This window comes from Pelodiscus sinensis, chromosome 29 (genome assembly GCF_052426305.1).
Source record: "Pelodiscus sinensis isolate ZL-2025 chromosome 29, ASM5242630v1, whole genome shotgun sequence".
Classification (NCBI taxonomy): domain Eukaryota; kingdom Metazoa; phylum Chordata; order Testudines; family Trionychidae; genus Pelodiscus; species Pelodiscus sinensis.
This window is the reverse complement of record NC_143080.1, coordinates 1,369,712-1,386,119: the sequence shown is the minus strand read 5'-3', so window position 1 is coordinate 1,386,119 and position 16,408 is coordinate 1,369,712. Positions and strand designations below refer to the sequence as shown.

At 46.4% G+C, this 16,408-nt stretch overlaps 1 protein-coding gene across 2 annotated transcripts in view; it reads right to left on the bottom strand.

Moving 5' to 3' along the window:
• Positions 1–15,383, bottom strand: part of ZNF652 (zinc finger protein 652) — a 53,709-nt gene extending 38,326 nt beyond the window's left edge. For both annotated transcript variants that reach the window (XR_012898029.2, XM_075911380.2), the window contains exon 1: positions 15,160–15,383. The gene's annotated coding sequence lies outside the window, so the exon portion shown is untranslated. The remainder of the gene's footprint in view (positions 1–15,159) is intronic.
• Between the last annotated feature and the right edge of the window lie 1,025 nt (positions 15,384–16,408).

The following is a 16,408-nucleotide window of genomic DNA, read 5'->3' as shown; positions in this document are numbered from 1 at the left end:
TTTGGAACTCCACTTGTTGGGCTCTTCCAGCATGTCTGTGAACTAGATCTGTGACTAAAAGTAGTCTCCAAATCTATGGATCGGGAAACTTCTGCAAGCACTACATTAACATAGGGAAAAATTGAAAATTATATTATTTCAGGACTCTTCAATATTATAATCCCTGAGTCTTTTATATATGTTGTAGACAAAATTGTCTAAAAATAACCACAAAAGCTAAGACAACACAATACAGGCAGTCCCCGGGTTACGTACAAGATAGGGACTGTAGGTTTGTTCTTAAGTTGAATTTGTACGTAAGTCGGAACTGGCGTCCAGATTCAGCCACTGCTGAAACTGACCAGCGGCTGACTACAGGAAGCCCGAGGCAGAGTTTCCAGCCGCTGATCAGCCTGGAACAGAGCAGCTGGGGCGCTGCGGGGACCAACCTGGCAGCACCCCAGCTGCTCTACCCCAGATGTCCCCAAGTCAGCTGCTGCTGAAACTGATCAGCGGCTGATTCCAGGAAGCCCGGGACAGAGCAACTCTGCCTCCGGCTTCTTGTAGTCAGCCACTGGTCAGTTTCAGCAGCGGCTGACTTGGGGACGCCTGGGGCAGAGCAGCTGGGGTGCTGCTGGGTTGGTCCAGTAGTGCCGCTCCTCAGTGCTACTGGACCAACCCAGCAGCGCCCCAGCTGCTCTACCACAGGCGTCCGCGAGAAAAGCCTGGTCTGCTGGGGGGGGGGGGGGGGCGGGGGCGCACTAGCTGCGCCTCCCCCCCCTGCAGGCCAGGGAGACGCGGGCGGCGGGACCGCCCAGACGTGCTGCAGTCCCGCTGCCCGCATCCTCCGTGGCTTTGCTCCACGTCTCCCTGGTCTGCTGGCCCCCCCCCCCCAGCAGACCAGGGAGACGCGGAGACGCTTTTCTCGTCCCGGAGGACACGGGCGGCAGGACCGCGGTGCGTCTGGGTGGTCCTGCGGCCCGCGTCCTCCGGGGCGAGAAAAGCCCCGTTCGTAAGTACGGATCCGACTTAAGTCGGATCCGTGTAACTCGGGGACTGCCTGTATCACACCTAGATAATTAGGCTACAGATACACCACTAATATAGAGTATACCAGTTTGGAGTAATGGAGTTTTAGTTCAGACCTTCTTCTAAGCATTTCAAATCACTACATCCCTAAACCGTATTCAGAGCATGTCTAGGGCAATATGGTGGTTAAAATATAAATGGCTGTGCCTCTACAGTAGCTCTACCACCTGTTCAGCTGCAACCATGATAAAAATGGTGGAAAACATGTTAAATGGTAAGAATTTATAAGTTCTACAAGTGCCAATGCTGAAGTTGTCTCATTGTAACTGGGTCTGCTCGCATAGTTTCACTATGCTCCTGTAAACTTTCAAAACCACTTTGTGCAGTATCTCCTATATTCCTAATTACTGTACTTTGTTTTGACCTACAAACTTCTGTAATGTTATGCATACCAAGATGTGTTTTACAAGGAGAAATGCCTGCAAACTTAAGACTTTCTTCTTTCCACAGAGCTCCCCTCATAATGCATTAGTACTGCAACCATTAGAGGAGAGCTATGTGCAGACATCCTGAACAGGTCTACATTAGCCAGAATGGCCAGTGCAGGCACATTACCATTAAAATAGTTCATATCAACCTTTTTTTGCTGGACTGATACAAGAGACGCTGTTATATCTTCTCAGTGGTAGAGATTTAAAGCATAGCTCATGAATTCTATTCCCAGTCAGAGAATCAGAGAATCACAGAATCCTAGGGCTAGAAGAGACCTCAGGAAGTCATCGAGTCCAGCCCCGTGCCCAAAGCAGGACCAATCCAACTAAATCAACCCAGTCAGGGCTTTGTCAAGCCGGGACTTAAAAAACCTGTAGGGATGAAGAGTCCACCATCGCCCTAGGTAATCCATTCCAGTACTTCCTCACCCTCCTCAGGAAATAGTTTTTCCTAATATCCAACCTAGACCACCCCCTCAATGCAACTTGAGACCTTTGCTCCTTGTTCTGCCATCTGAAACCACTGAGAACAGCCTTACTCCATTTTCTCTGGAACCTCCCTTCAGGAAGTTGAAGGCTGCTCTCAAATCCCCCCTTACTCTTCTCTTCTGCAGACTAAACAAGACCAAATACCTCAGCCTCTCCTCATAGATCATGTGCTCCAGACCCCTAATCATTTTGGTTGCCCTCCGCTGGACCCTCTCCAATGCATCCACATCCTTTCTGGTGTGGGGGTGGGGGGGAGAAGGGGGCACAATAATCCAGAAGTGGCCTCACCAATGCCGAATAAAGGGGAATAATCACTTCTCTAGATCCCCTGGCAATGCTCCTCCTAATGTACCCCAATATGCCATTAGCCTTCTTGGCTACAAGGGCACACTGTTGACTCATATCCAGCTTCTCATCTACTGTAATCCCCAGGTCCTTTTCTGCTGAACTGCTGCTTAGTCAGTTGGTCCCCAGCCTGTAAGAGTGCTTGGGATTCTTCTGTCCCAAATGCAAGACTATGCACTTGTCCTTGTTGAACCTCACCCAGTTTTTTTTGGCCCAATCCTCCAATTTGTCTAGGTCACTCTGGACCCCATCCCTGTTCTCCAGCACATCTGCCTCTTCACCTAGCTTAGTGTCATGTGTAAACTTGATGAGGGTGCAATCCATCCCCTCCATCCAGGTCATTAATAAAGGTGCTGAACAAAAACATCCCTAGAATCGATCCTTGGGGCACTCCGCTTGAAACCGACCTACAGCCTGACATCGAGCCATTGATCACTACCCATTGAGCCCAACAATCTAGCCAGCTTTCCAGCCACCTTACAATCCATTTATCCAATCCATACTTCCTTAACTTGCTGGCAAGAATATTGTGAGAGACCCTATCAAAAGCTTTGCTAAAGTCAAGGTACATCACATCCACTGACTTCCCAATGTCCACAGAGCCAGTTACCTCACCATAGAAGCTAATCTGGTTGGTCAAGCATGACTTGCCCTTGGTGAATCCTTGTTCACTATTCCTGATCACTTTCTCCTCTTCCAAGTGCTTCAAAATGGATTCTTTGAGGATCCCTCCATGATTTTTCCAGGGACTGAGGTGAGGCTGACTGGTCTATAGTTCCCTAGATTGCCCGTCTTCTCTTTTTTAAAGATGGGCACTACATTTACCTTTTCCCAGTCATCTAGGACTTCTCTCGCTCTCCACGAATTTTCAAAGATAATGGCCAAAGGCTCTGCAATGACATTGGCCAACTCCCGCAGAACCCTAGGATGCAGTAAATCTGGACCCATGGATTTGTGTATGTCTAGCTTTTCTAAATAGTTCTTAACCTGTTCTTTCTCCACTGAGGGCTGCCCACCTCCTTCTCATACTCTGTTGCCTAGTGCAGTAGTCCGGGAGCTGACATTGTCTGTGAAGACAGAGGCATAAAAAGAACTGAGTACTTCAGCTTTTCCCACATCATCTGTAACTAGGTTACCTCCCTCATCCAGTAAGGGTTCCATACCCTCCCTGATCATCCTCTTATTGCTAACATGCTAGTAGAAACCTTTCTTGTTACCCTTCACATGCCTTGCAAGCTGCAATTCCAACTGCACTTTCACCTTCCTGATTCCTCCCCTGCATTCTCAAGTAATATATTTATACTCCTCCCTAGTCATCTGTCCAAGTTTCCACTTCTTGTAAGCATCCTTTTTGTGTTTAAACTCACCAAGGATTTCACTGCTAAGCCAAGCTGGTTGCCTACCACATTTGCTTTTCTTAATGTGCATAGGGATAGTTTGTTCCTGTGCCTTCAATAAGGCGTCTCTAAAATACTGCCAGTTCTCTTGGACTCCTTTTCCCCCGTCATGTAAGCATCCCAAGGGATCCTGTCCATCAGTTCTCTGAGGGATCCAAAGTCTGCTTTTCTGAAGTCCAGTGTGCGTATTTTGCTTCTCTTTCTTCCTTTGGTCAGGATCCTGAAATCAACCATCTGATGATCACTGCTTCCCAGGTTGCCACCCATAGCTACTTTCCCTACTAATTCCTCCCTGTTTGTGAGCAACTGGTCAAACTGCACATGGCCTCTGGTTGGTTCCCTCAGCACATGTACCAGGAAGTTATCCCCAGCATTCTCCAAAATCTTCCTGGATTGTCTGTGTTCTGCTGTTTTGGTCTCCCAGCAGATGTCAGGATGAGTAAAGTCCCCCATGAGAACCAGGGTCTGTGATGTGGAAGCTTCTCTTAGTTGTCTGAAGAAAGCCTCATCTACCTCATCCACCTGATCCGGAGATCTACAGCAGACACCAACCACAACATCACCCCTGTTGTTCCTGCCTCAGTCTAAGCTTAACCCAAAGACTCTCAGCAGGCTTTTCTATATACTGGAATTCTGAGCAATCATACTGCTCTCTTACATACAGTGCAACTCCTCCTCCTTTTCTCCCCAGCCTGTCCTTCCTGAACAGTTTTTACCCTTTCATGACAGTGCTCCAGTCATGTGAGTCATCCCACCAAAGTCACTGTTATTCCAATCAAATTGTAGTTCTTTGACTGTGCCAGGGCTTCTAATTCTTCCTGTTTGTCTCCTAGGCTTCTTGCATTCATGTATAGACACGTTAGATAACTAGCGGATTGCCCTACCTTCTCCATATAAATCAGGGGTCCTCCTCTGTTGCTCCTTCCTCCTTCTACTTCTTCCGGGTATCCCACAGACTTTCACTAACTCATGCTGTGATGCTGGGCAACTTGACTCCCCTATGTGTAACATAGGTTAGTACACATCTAAGGTTTTTTATCACTATAGTATTCGTAGTATTGCAAATCTAACTCGGGGTAAGGAAACTTGCATTTGAAAAGTGCCTTCAGATAACTGGACTGAAGTGCTTTATGTAGGCAAACAGTATTCCTGTTACTGGTTCCAGAAGCTCATATAATGAAGTAATCAGATAAACAACCAAGCAGGATCCTGGGTCGGAGACTGCTCCAGCCCGTGGGGCTCCTGGTCCCAGGGCTGGGGCTATGAGGCTGTCGCCAGCTTCCAACCCACACTGACACAGCCCTCTGCTGCTCCCGGGCATCGGTTAACCAGTACTCAGTAAACATCACTCAATTAACCAGTTACCTATTCATATCCCTGCCCCTAAAATGATCTATTTGCTTTGGTGGATGTAACCAGACCCTATAATTTCCAACGAGATAGCAAGGAGAGAGAAGTAGAGGCATAACAAATACTATGATGCTTCGTCAGATCTGAAGCGAAGAAACACACGTTTTTCCACAGCTTGGAAAATATATGTCTGTAGCAAATAGGAATCTCTCAGAAAAATGCCACCAGCTTTTGAATAACCTATGCTTTCATTTTCAAGTAATATATTTTTTTAAAAACTATCTTCCAATCAAATGTACACTTTTAATGCATGTTCTCCTCTGGAATCAACACATGCACCTTCAGTGCCTTGGCTACTATTTACAACTTTGCCAAGCCCAGAGTGAAAACTGAATGGAAGAATCAAGATTTAGATCAACTTCATGTCCTGAGAAAACTATGAACAGCTGTAGAGGTAGGCTGAAGAGATTCAGTGGTGACAAGGACACAAATCAGAGGGTTGACAATGGATATTTCAGCAACATCAGCCTTGCAATAGTCTGGGATTTTTAATATGGGAACAGAAAAAAAAAAAGAGAACATCTAATTAATAAACTGCCAACAAGAACCAAAAAACATGGAACTATTGAGCAAGAGCTAGGAACTAGTAGCAATTCTGCCTTTTCCCAATAGCCAGAGGTTGGTGGATGAGGAGGGATGTCTGAGATACATTAAGACCTTTAACATTAGGACCTTTAACTTCATCAAGTTCTGTGGGTTTTACATGTCTGATGAGTAGCTGGACAGATGTGAGAGTGGCTAGATAAAATATCTCTCTGACGTCCATTTGCTTATCTCATGACCCATAAATTGGGTAGATTCACGGAAGACACACAAAATCAGGAAACTGTCTTCAAAGTTAGAAAAGTAAAGAAGAGAAAAAGATTGATTTAGGGGAGAAGTAGGAGAAATAGAGAAGGTAGTAAAGAACAAAAAGTAGAGAAAGAAAACAAAGAGCATGCAAAATGGGAAAACAGAAAGGTTTCAGACACTGACAACAATGAATTAAAAGATAAGCCATGGACTATTAGAACAAAAAAAAAACCCATACAAAACCAAAAACAAAAATAGAGTGCATCCAGAAAGGTTAAAAAGGTACAACAAAACCAAGGCAGACATAGTGAGTCTCATTATAAGAAAACAGAAAGCTAAGAAGTTACAATTAACAGGACACAAATTGTTTTATACTTTTATACTGCAGGAACCTTGGCTTACAAACACAAGGACATAGCAGGATAGCAAAGGTGTTTTTTTAAAACTTGACTATTAGATTTAATTCTTGGCTACACTGAAGATCTGCACAACTGGAGCATTGGTTCTCAACCAGGGGTATGCACATGTCTTCCAGGGGTACACCATATCATTTAGATATTTGCCTAATTTTATAAGTCAATAAAAACTAAAATTTCATACACAAAATGACTTGTTTACACTGCTCTTTACAGTGACATTTAAGTACACTATTTATATTCCAGTCCCTTTATTTTATACTTATATGGTAAAAATGAGAAAGTAAGCAAGCAGTTTTCAAGAAAGGTGAAACCTGGGATATGCAAGATAAACTAAACCCCTGAAATGGGTACAGTAGTCTGGAAAAGTTGAAACTCACAGTAGCCATTTTTGCCATTATATGACATGGATGAGGAAGATTGATTGCCATGTAATTTGGTCCCTGTCTAAAACTCCAGAAAAGTTATTTTTGAACACGAGCTTGTCTTTTCAAAGTGTAAGTTAACTAAAAATCATATGCATTAAAAAAGATTAAAAGCCAATCCCATTTTGATGCATGTCTCCAGAAAGAAGAAATATTAACAGCAACCTGTATCCAAGTACAATGCTACATTACTGAAAATCCAGGTGCATTACTGGTAGCAGATGCCATCCCATTGTGACTATTGCAACCAGCTGTACTATCTATTTGCCATTCTTTTCTCCGAGTAAATCTCTAGGAAATCCAGATATATTCACAGATCTGATCACAATGAAAAAAAATAGGGAATCAGAAGAGGTGATGATACTAACCAACCCTTATTTACTTAGGATCAGTTGTACTGTTAACTATAGCTGCATCCCTTGATCCACTAAGACTGAAAATCAAGAACAATTAGCTGGGTCAGGGATACAAATTCCATGTTGTATTTTATGAAATGAGCTAATTTGCAAGGAATAAACAAAACAAAAACCCAGAAAAACGAAGTGTGTGTAGGAAGGAGAATTATTAGAGTTACCATTTAAAAAGAAAGAATATCTTGCTTGATTTTTTTTAAATGAGCTTTAGCTGAAATCCTAAGAGTGTCCTATAGATATCCAACAGAACTACAGTGAAGCCATCAGTACTGTCATCTTTTAGCAAGCAGATTAACATCCAGTAAATGTCCAATCTCTCTGCTGATTTTAATTTGCTGCCGTCATTAACCACTAAAATTCTCACTAGACCTCGTCTGTGATTTTACCTCAGACAGCATTGATTTAGACATTTAAACATTCAAACAAATAAAAGTATGCAGATCATAAAATGCCAGCCCATACATTTTCAACTATAAAGCCCACAGCCTGAAAAAAGTTAAGCAAATCTGTATTCTTTTATCCTACTTGATTACCTGTCTCCATGATGTGTCTCTAGGTTGGTTACCTCAGATATTCCTTCAAAAGTAAAGGGCACATTATTCACAGCACCAGAGACTGATGTTTCTGTGTTTGATTTAGAGGGTCTAGTATAGACTCATAAATTGAACACTGAGAGCAGTTCTGGCCAGCACCTGTAGTCAACATTAGGGTTTGCTTCAGTCAGCCTCCTGCAGTGGGGACAGTACCAAACTCGGCCTAAGTAAGCTGACTCCAGCTATGTATTCTCCAAAGCTGGAGTTGTGTACCTAAGCCGACCTTCCAGATCTAGCATAGCCCTGGCCTAACAAACTAAAAAGTTTTCAATGCTTGGAAAAGAATGAAACTGCCTGATAGTTTCATTTCAGGGTACAGTGAGGAGCTTAATATTGTTTCACAAGAACTCAAATCTCCTTGCCAAAGAAAGAATACAGCCAGTCCTCAACTTACGAAAGAGTTACATTCCAAGCACTTGGTCGTAACTCAATGTGTTCGTAAGTCGGACCCCATTCATTTCAATGATACCGCGCTGTTCGTAAGCACCAATTGCCGTTCGTAAGAAGGGCCTGCGCTTAATGGGAGGCTGGTCGTAAGTGCGGCTGGTTGTACATCGATGCGTTTTTAAGCTGGGAACCGGCTGCAGTAGCTATCCTCAACTCTGAAGGCTAATAGCATATTTTTAAAAGTACTCTTTTTGGCAGTCTCTTAAACATTAAGCACAGATAAGAACTCAAGGGTGGATTTAGATGTTTTTGCAACTATACTAAGAAAACATTTTTGAAGCTTCATAACTGCAAGTTTATCTAGTATTAAACCATTTGTTGTAACAAAAAGCAAGCCCATTACAGAACTCTAGAGCTCTATACAAATACAAAATTGGTAACTGCATCTGCAAAAATGATCCACGGGTATCCACATACATGTTTGCAGATGGCCATTGATATAAAGTGGATTTCTGCAGATTTGCATGGCTCGACAGAACTCTTTCCTATATTCCATTTTTAACAGCACTTTCTCCTAAAATACTAAATTTTCCAAATTTAGGAGTAAAACTGCAAGCAAGAGCTCCAGAAACACTGGATGTAGCTCTGGTTGCAGAAGTTTGCAAAGCTTAGGATGGCTAAAATCTGAGTATGTCTCCCAAGAGAAAACTATTGGTTCAAAATCTCCTCAAGGAAGTGTGTCTGAAAGCGTCAAGGAAACTATGCAAGATGGTTGTACGAATGAGTTCGAACTGCTGGCATGGCAGCAGTACCCCAAGAGTTTCACACTGTCCAAATGTCTTAAAAGAATTTGATAATTTCTATTAATGCATGTTTAAAAGATTAAAATGCATTATAAACTAAATTACCAAGGTTTTCATTTAAAAAAAATGTCATTGCTGTTTAGGGGATGCATCAGTGTACATGTTTCAATGGCTCAGTTAACCTTCACAGTTCCATGTAAGCAGGGAAGAGGAGGGAGGTGGCAGGCAGGAGCTGGTATGCATGATGAGAAGCCAGCTTGTTCACATGGAACCGTCTCCCCCAACCCACATGTAAACATGTACCTGCTGAATATGTGAGCATTTAAACATTTCCCAAAAATAACAAATTTTAACACTGCTATTACAGTTGGGGTAACTATTTGAGTTTCACAAAATGCAGAACTTAATTCTGCAAATGCTTAAGGAGATAACTTTATTCACATGAACTCAAAGTTCAGCATGTGCACAAGTATTTGCAGCATCTGAGAAAAAAGTATACTTTCATTAAAAATTTAGAGGCCTAAAGTTTGTCACTTCAAAACAAAACCACAGTGTTAATAAAAATAATTGATACTTACAATACAAAAGTTACGAGGAGTCCTGTGGCACCTTATAGACTAACTGAAGTGTAGGAGCATAAGCTTTCGTGGGCAAAGACCCACTTCGTCAGATGCACGTCTTTGCCCACGAAAGCTTATGCTCCTACACTTCAGTTAGTCTATAAGGTGCCACAGGACTCCTCGTCGCTTTTGCAGATTCAGACTAACACGGCTACCCCTCTAATACAAAAGTTAATATACACACAAAGGAAGAAGCCTAAAATTAGGGTCCTAAATACATATTTAAGGCACTTAAGGGTAGAATATTCTAAAGCATCTATGTGATTCAGGAGTATAAATCTCATTGACTTCAAACCCTGATGGATAAGTATTAGCTTGGTTGAAATATATTAGCATTCCTGATTTATAAAAGTTCAATTTATCTGGAGATGGGTTGCAATTAAGTATCAATTATTTGACTTTGTATTTCTACAGCAAAGATCTTAATAATGCCCTGGACTGCTCTTTTTCAAGTATAGGTGAACATTTTAAATGCAAAGCTTCTTGAAAGACAAAATGCCATGTAAAATCTGAAATGCCACTAATGATTAGTAAATTAAAGAAACATACAATAATTTAGTTTAATAAACCCAGTTTAGCAATTTAAGATAAAATGGGAAGAATATAAAAACAACTAACAACACAAATTAATTTTTTTTAAATGTGTAAATGTTTTACAAATAAAAAAATGGTTACAAATTTTAAATGTTTACTTTTAAAATTATGATTTTATCCAGTTTATCTTCCAATAAAAAGTCAAGTATTATATCTCACGGGAGGCCAGCAGTTCTCATAGCAGAACACATTACATGATCAGCTGCTCTGTGTTGTAGAAATTTATGTGGTTGGAAATATTTCTGTAATATTAACCCAAAGAAACAGATTTGCAGACAAGATTAGCTTCTCAACAGGTTGCCATTTTTTTGCCCCTACAAAAGAAATGTAACATAACCGGAACAGACTTGCTGTTTGTACAGGCATATTATGGCACTAATATGTATAAAGTAGGGGTGTGAATGTTTAATGGTTAACCGGTGGGGGATGGAGTAGCTCTGTGCCTGCTGGAGGCTGCTTCAGCTCTGCAGGGGGCCAGCCACAGACAGGAGCTGCTCTGGCGTCTGTCTGAAGCAGGTTTTTTTCCCATGGTGGGGCCCAGGCACCCAGGGGGTGCTCCAGCTTGGTCGATGTAAGCCCTGCCCCTCCCCTTTAAACATATTGTTTAACTGGTTAACGAATTAACCAGTTAACCAATTAAATTGGATTTTATATGCCTAGTAGAAAAAGAATATGTCTAAATATAAATATTTATCCTTGCAGTTTTGGAATCACCTAAAACACTTTTATTCCTGTCTTAGAAATATGCTGCCTGCACGCTATTCTTTAATTAAATCATTCATATACAACAAATTCATATACAAGTACCTAAAAGAGTGTTACAAGGAGGAGGGAGAAAAATTATTCTCCTTGGCCTCTGAGGCTAGGACAAGAAACAATGGGGCTTAAATTGCAGCAAAGGAAGTTTAGGTTGGACATTAGGAAAAACTTCCTGTCAGGGTGGTTAAATTGCCTAGGCAGGTTGTGGAATCTCCATCACTGGAGATATTTAAGAACAGGTTAGATAGGCATCTGTTAGGGATGATCTAGATGGTGATTGGTCCTGCTGCCAAGACAGGATTTGATGGCCTCTTGAATTCCCTTCTAGTTCTAGTATTCTATGATTCTATGCTAAGGATGAAAGATGCTTTCTTATTTACTGAGGTCTAGCCAAGGCTAGCTGTATGAGTTTAAAGGATTTTTTCCCACAAACTCTTAGGCTAACTACATAAACTCCCTGGGCTCGTCTACACTGGCCCCTTTTCCGAAAGGGGCATGTTAATTTTACAGGTCGTAATAGGGAAATCCGCGGGGATTTAAATATCCCCCGCGGCATTTAAATAAAAATGTCCGCCGCTTTTTTCCGGCTTTTAGAAAAGCCGGAAAAGAGCGTCTACACTGGGCCCCGATCCTCCGGGAAAAAAAGCCCTTTTCCGGAGGATCTTATTCCTACTTCGAAGTAGGAATAAGATCCTCCGGAAAAGGGCTTATTTTCCCGGAGGATCGGGGCCAGTGTAGACGCTCTTTTCCGGCTTTTCTAAAAGCCGGAAAAAAGCGGCGGACATTTTTATTTAAATGCCGCGGGGGATATTTAAATCCCCCACGGATTTCCCTATTATGACCTGTAAAATTAACATGCCCCTTTCGGAAAAGGGGCCAGTGTAGACGTAGCCCCCTAGTTCTAAATGTGGAAGACATTTCCTATATGTATACAACCACAAAGTTTTCATTTTTATATGGAACTAGTAGATTTACCCAGCATTGCTCGGGTCCATAATTTGGAAATTCCATCAACTGTATGTTGTCTCTTCATGCCTATAAACTCTTATTCACTAGGCCTTTTTTGTTATAACATATAGTCCATTTGGTTTCCAATACGGTTTGAAAACTAGAAGAAAATGTTAAGCATTGATTTAGCTGTGCCAAAACAAAGCAATACTCCAAATTTCTCCATTTTATCTCTTCTATAATGTTTATTGAGAAGCTATCCTATTCCAGATTCATCCTATTTTTCTGTCTCATCATGGTTCAGTCTCTTTCAACATTCACTCAGTTATACCAATGCTGAAGACTGTATTAGCTTTGGTGATTCTGTCTCTTTTCCATTTGCTTCTCATAAAACCAATCCCATACCAAGCACACAGTTTTTTGGGCAAACCAAACTCTTATGTTGCTCTAAGTTTTAGGAAGCTGTATACCAAATTTGGTGGTGCTAGCTCTTTCGTTTAGGAGGAGTTCTATATCAAACAGACAGGCAAACTCTCTCAAAGATACAGTAGATTACTCAACTCGAACTGTCATATGAATTCTCACATTCCCTAACCCTAACACTCAGGCAACAAAAGCAGATTCTCCCAACAGCCTACATGTCCAAATTGATACCTTTAAAATCTAGCTAACTTATTACTAAATTAGAAACCTCCTCATGAAAGATATACTCTCACAGGAAAAGTTGAACCTCTTTTCCACGAGTGAAAAACAAAAAAGCAATACCACTTAACCCATCAGATCATTTAAAATAACTCAGCGATACAGTACTAGCTTAAAAATGCAAGTGAAATAGCTTCTGCTAGTGTATGTAACAATCATCTTTATAAAACTAAACAATTACAAGCTATTTCATGCTATAGCTTTATTTTCTTTTTTAACTGACTTTACAAATACATCAGACCTAGTTTCTTGTAGGTCAGTTCTAAAGTTGGTAGCCAGAGAAACCCAAATCACTAGCTACAACTGTGCAAAAAAAGAAAAGAAAGAAAAAAAAGAAAATTCCACTCACAACGTTACAATAATAAATGTTTAACACCCCCTCTCTAGGCATTGCACAACTGCATAATTACAAAGTCAAAATAAACTACCTAATGATTTTACATTTTATGGTCTCTCCTGAGAAGCTTTCTATTCAACATCTGAATCACTGCTTCTTTATGCTGTCAATATCAAGATGTGAACACAAATTATCCCTGGCTGGGATTGGATTCTCAAACACAGCATCTCAAGCAGGTGAAAAGGGCGGGGAAAAAACTTGAGAAACAAGAAACATACTGAAACCATGTTAGCAATTTAAGTGAAAATGAATTTTTTTTAAAACCAGAAACGATCTGTAAAACGTCATTAGAGATTACAACGCTTTTTAAAATCAATCAGTCTCACCCATTTGATCTTTTTTCCAATAATATACTCTATGCACCCAGAATCCACACCAATATAATTCAGTGTATGCACATCAGGGTTACACAGCTCAATCCAGTGCACACAAAAGTCTAACCTCCCCATTAAGACCACGTGAATAAACAAGGCGGCCAGTCAATGCCATGACAAATCAAGGTGCATCAGACCATCTTTCACAAATCAATGCTTGCACATCTCCTCTGTTCAGTGCACACCAGCATCATTCTTCTGATTCAGGGCACATACACCACTATCAACAAAGCATGTGCTGGTTGCCATTCCCAGAACAATAAGACTCAGGTCATTCTCTGGGAAAAAAATGCTCATTCCTCAAACCCTCAGTGCATAGGCTACCTCCCCTACACTCTTCCTTAGAACACTTCTACATCCTGAGCCAAAACCTCAGACTGATCCAAAAACATGTGCACATATCACAGCTGGGCTTAACCATTTCATTCTTGTAATGCAGGTACAAAGATATTCACTGCTCTGTGGGCTGCACTCAACCAAGACAGCTCCAGACAAGCTGAACCATGCAGACCGCACTGTTCTGGGGGTAGCAAGGCGACGTGCCTTACGGAGGGGCCTAAAGACAGGAGAAAACATTGCCCATGCCCCCTTGACAGCCCTCGAGCAGGAATCCCCAAGGGACGGAAGTGTCATCTCCCTTCCTAACAACTCCGGGCCCAGCAGCAGCTCAGGGGATGGAGGCGCCACTGGGGCGGGTGCACACAGCGGGCCCGCAGGTGACAGGGGGAGAGGCTGCATCTGATCTGCCCCACGCCAGGGAAGGAGGAAAGCGAGAGACCCGGGTACAGCGAGCGGCTGGGGGGGATGTATGGAAATGAACCCCCCCACACAGAGGCAGCAAGAGGTTTTGTACAACCCAGCCCCAACCTGCCCAGGCTACAAGCAGCCAGTGCCCCCACCCTCCCGTGCAACCCTCCAGGGACAGTAGTTGGTGCGCCCCCTGCAGCCCCCCCCAGCACTAGTTGGTGCGCCCCCTGCAGCCCCCCCCCCCCGAGGCGGTAGTTGGTGCGCCCCCTGCAGCCCCCCCCCCCCGGGGCGGTAGTTGGTGCGCCCCCTGCAGCCCCCCCCCCCCGAGGCGGTAGTTGGTGCGCCCCCTGCAGCCCCCCCCCCCCGAGGCGGTAGTTGGTGCGCCCCCTGCAGCCCCCCCCCCCGAGGCGGTAGTTGGTGCGCCCCCTGCAGCCCCCCCCCCCGGGCGGTAGTTGGTGCGCCCCCTGCAGCCCCCCCCCCCGGGCGGTAGTTGGTGCGCCCCCTGCAGCCCCCCCCCCCGGGCGGTAGTTGGTGCGCCCCCTGCAGCCCCCCCCCCCGGGCGGTAGTTGGTGCGCCCCCTGCAGCCCCCCCCCCGGGCGGCCCCCTAGCCCCCCCCCCTTGGTGCGCCCCCTGCAGCCCCCCCCCCCGGGGCGGTACTTGGTGCGCCCCCTGCAGCCCCCCCCCCCCGGGCGGTAGTTGGTGCGCCCCCTGCAGCTCCCCCCCCCCCCGGGGCGGTACTTGGTGCGCCCCCTGCAGCACCCCCCCCCCCGGGCGGTACTTGGTGCGCCCCCTGCAGCCCCCCCCCCCCGGGCGGTACTTGGTGCGCCCCCTGCAGCCCCCCCCCCGGGCGGTACTTGGTGCGCCCCCTGCAGCCCCCCCCCCCCGGGCGGTACTTGGTGCGCCCCCTGCAGCCCCCCCCCCCCCCGGGCGGTACTTGGTGCGCTCCAGCTGCGGCAGCCGCCCCTCCCCCCGGCCGGCCGCGACCCTGCCCGTGCCCCGGGGCCTAGCGCTGCCCGCCGGCTGCCCCAGGCCCGCGCGGCCCGACTCACCCAGACCGAGTCCATGCCGGGCGGCGGAGGGGAGAGGGGGCGGGCGCCGGGGGCCCCCCCTCCCGCTCAGCCCCCGGAGCCGCCGCGGCGCGGGCGTCGCTGCCGCCTCAGGCCCAGGCCCCGCCGCCGGACGCGGCTCCCGCTCCCCTCAGCCGCCGCCGCAGCGCTACGTGGCCGCCGCAGCCAGTCTCGCGGCTCGAGCGCGAGCGGCGGGGAGGGGGAGGGGGGAACAGAGGGGAGGAGGGAGCGCGCGCGGGGAGGGGGGGGACGCGGGCGCCGCGCGCCGCCTTTTCAGCCTGGGTCGCGCGCGCAGCTACGGAGGTGGAGGGGAGGGGGAGCGAGCGAGAGCGGATGGAATCGGCGCATGCGCCGCAGGGCGGCTCACCTCTGACAGCGAGCGGAGCAGGGAGGCGCGGAGAGGTTGGGCGCCCACGTGACAGGCGGGGGACAGGGCTCAGAGGGGAGGGGGGTTGCAGTGGGGTCCAGGTTTGGAAGGGGGGTGTGTGGAGTTTGGGGGTTGCAGTGGGGTCCAGGTTTGGAAGGGGGGTGTGTGCAGAGTTTGGGGGTTGCAGTGGGGTCCAGGTTTGGAAGGGGGGTGGGGGGTGCGGGGTTTGGGGGTTGCAGTGGGGTCCAGGTTTGGAAGGGGGTGGGTGCAGAGTTTGGGGGTTGCAGTGGGGTCCAGGTTTGGAAGGGGGGTGGGTGCAGGGTTTGGGGGTTGCAGTGGGGTCCAGGTTTGGAAGGGGGGGGGTGCAGAGTTTGGGGGTTGCAGTGGGGTCCAGGTTTGGAAGGGGGTGGGTGCAGGGTTTGGGGGTTGCAGTGGGGTCCAGGTTTGGAAGGGGGGGGTGCGGGGTTTGGGGGTTGCAGTGGGGTCCAGGTTTGGAAGGGGGGTGTGGAGTTTGGGGGTTGCAGTGGGGTCCAGGTTTGGAAGGGGGTGGGTGCAGGGTTTGAGGGTTGCAGTGGGGTCCAGGTTTGGAAGGGGGGGGGGGGTGCGGGGTTTGGGGGTTGCAGTGGGGTCCAGGTTTGGAAGGGGGTGGGTGCGGGGTTTGGGGGTTGCAGTGGGGTCCAGGTTTGGAAGGGGGGTGGGTGCGGGGTTTGGGGGTTGCAGTGGGGTCCAGGTTTGGAAGGGGGGTGGGTGCGGGGTTTGGGGGTTGCAGTGGGGTCCAGGTTTGGAAGGGGGTGGGTGCAGGGTTTGAGGGTTGCAGTGGGGTCCAGGTTTGGAAGGGGGTGGGTGCGGGGTTTGGGGGTTGCA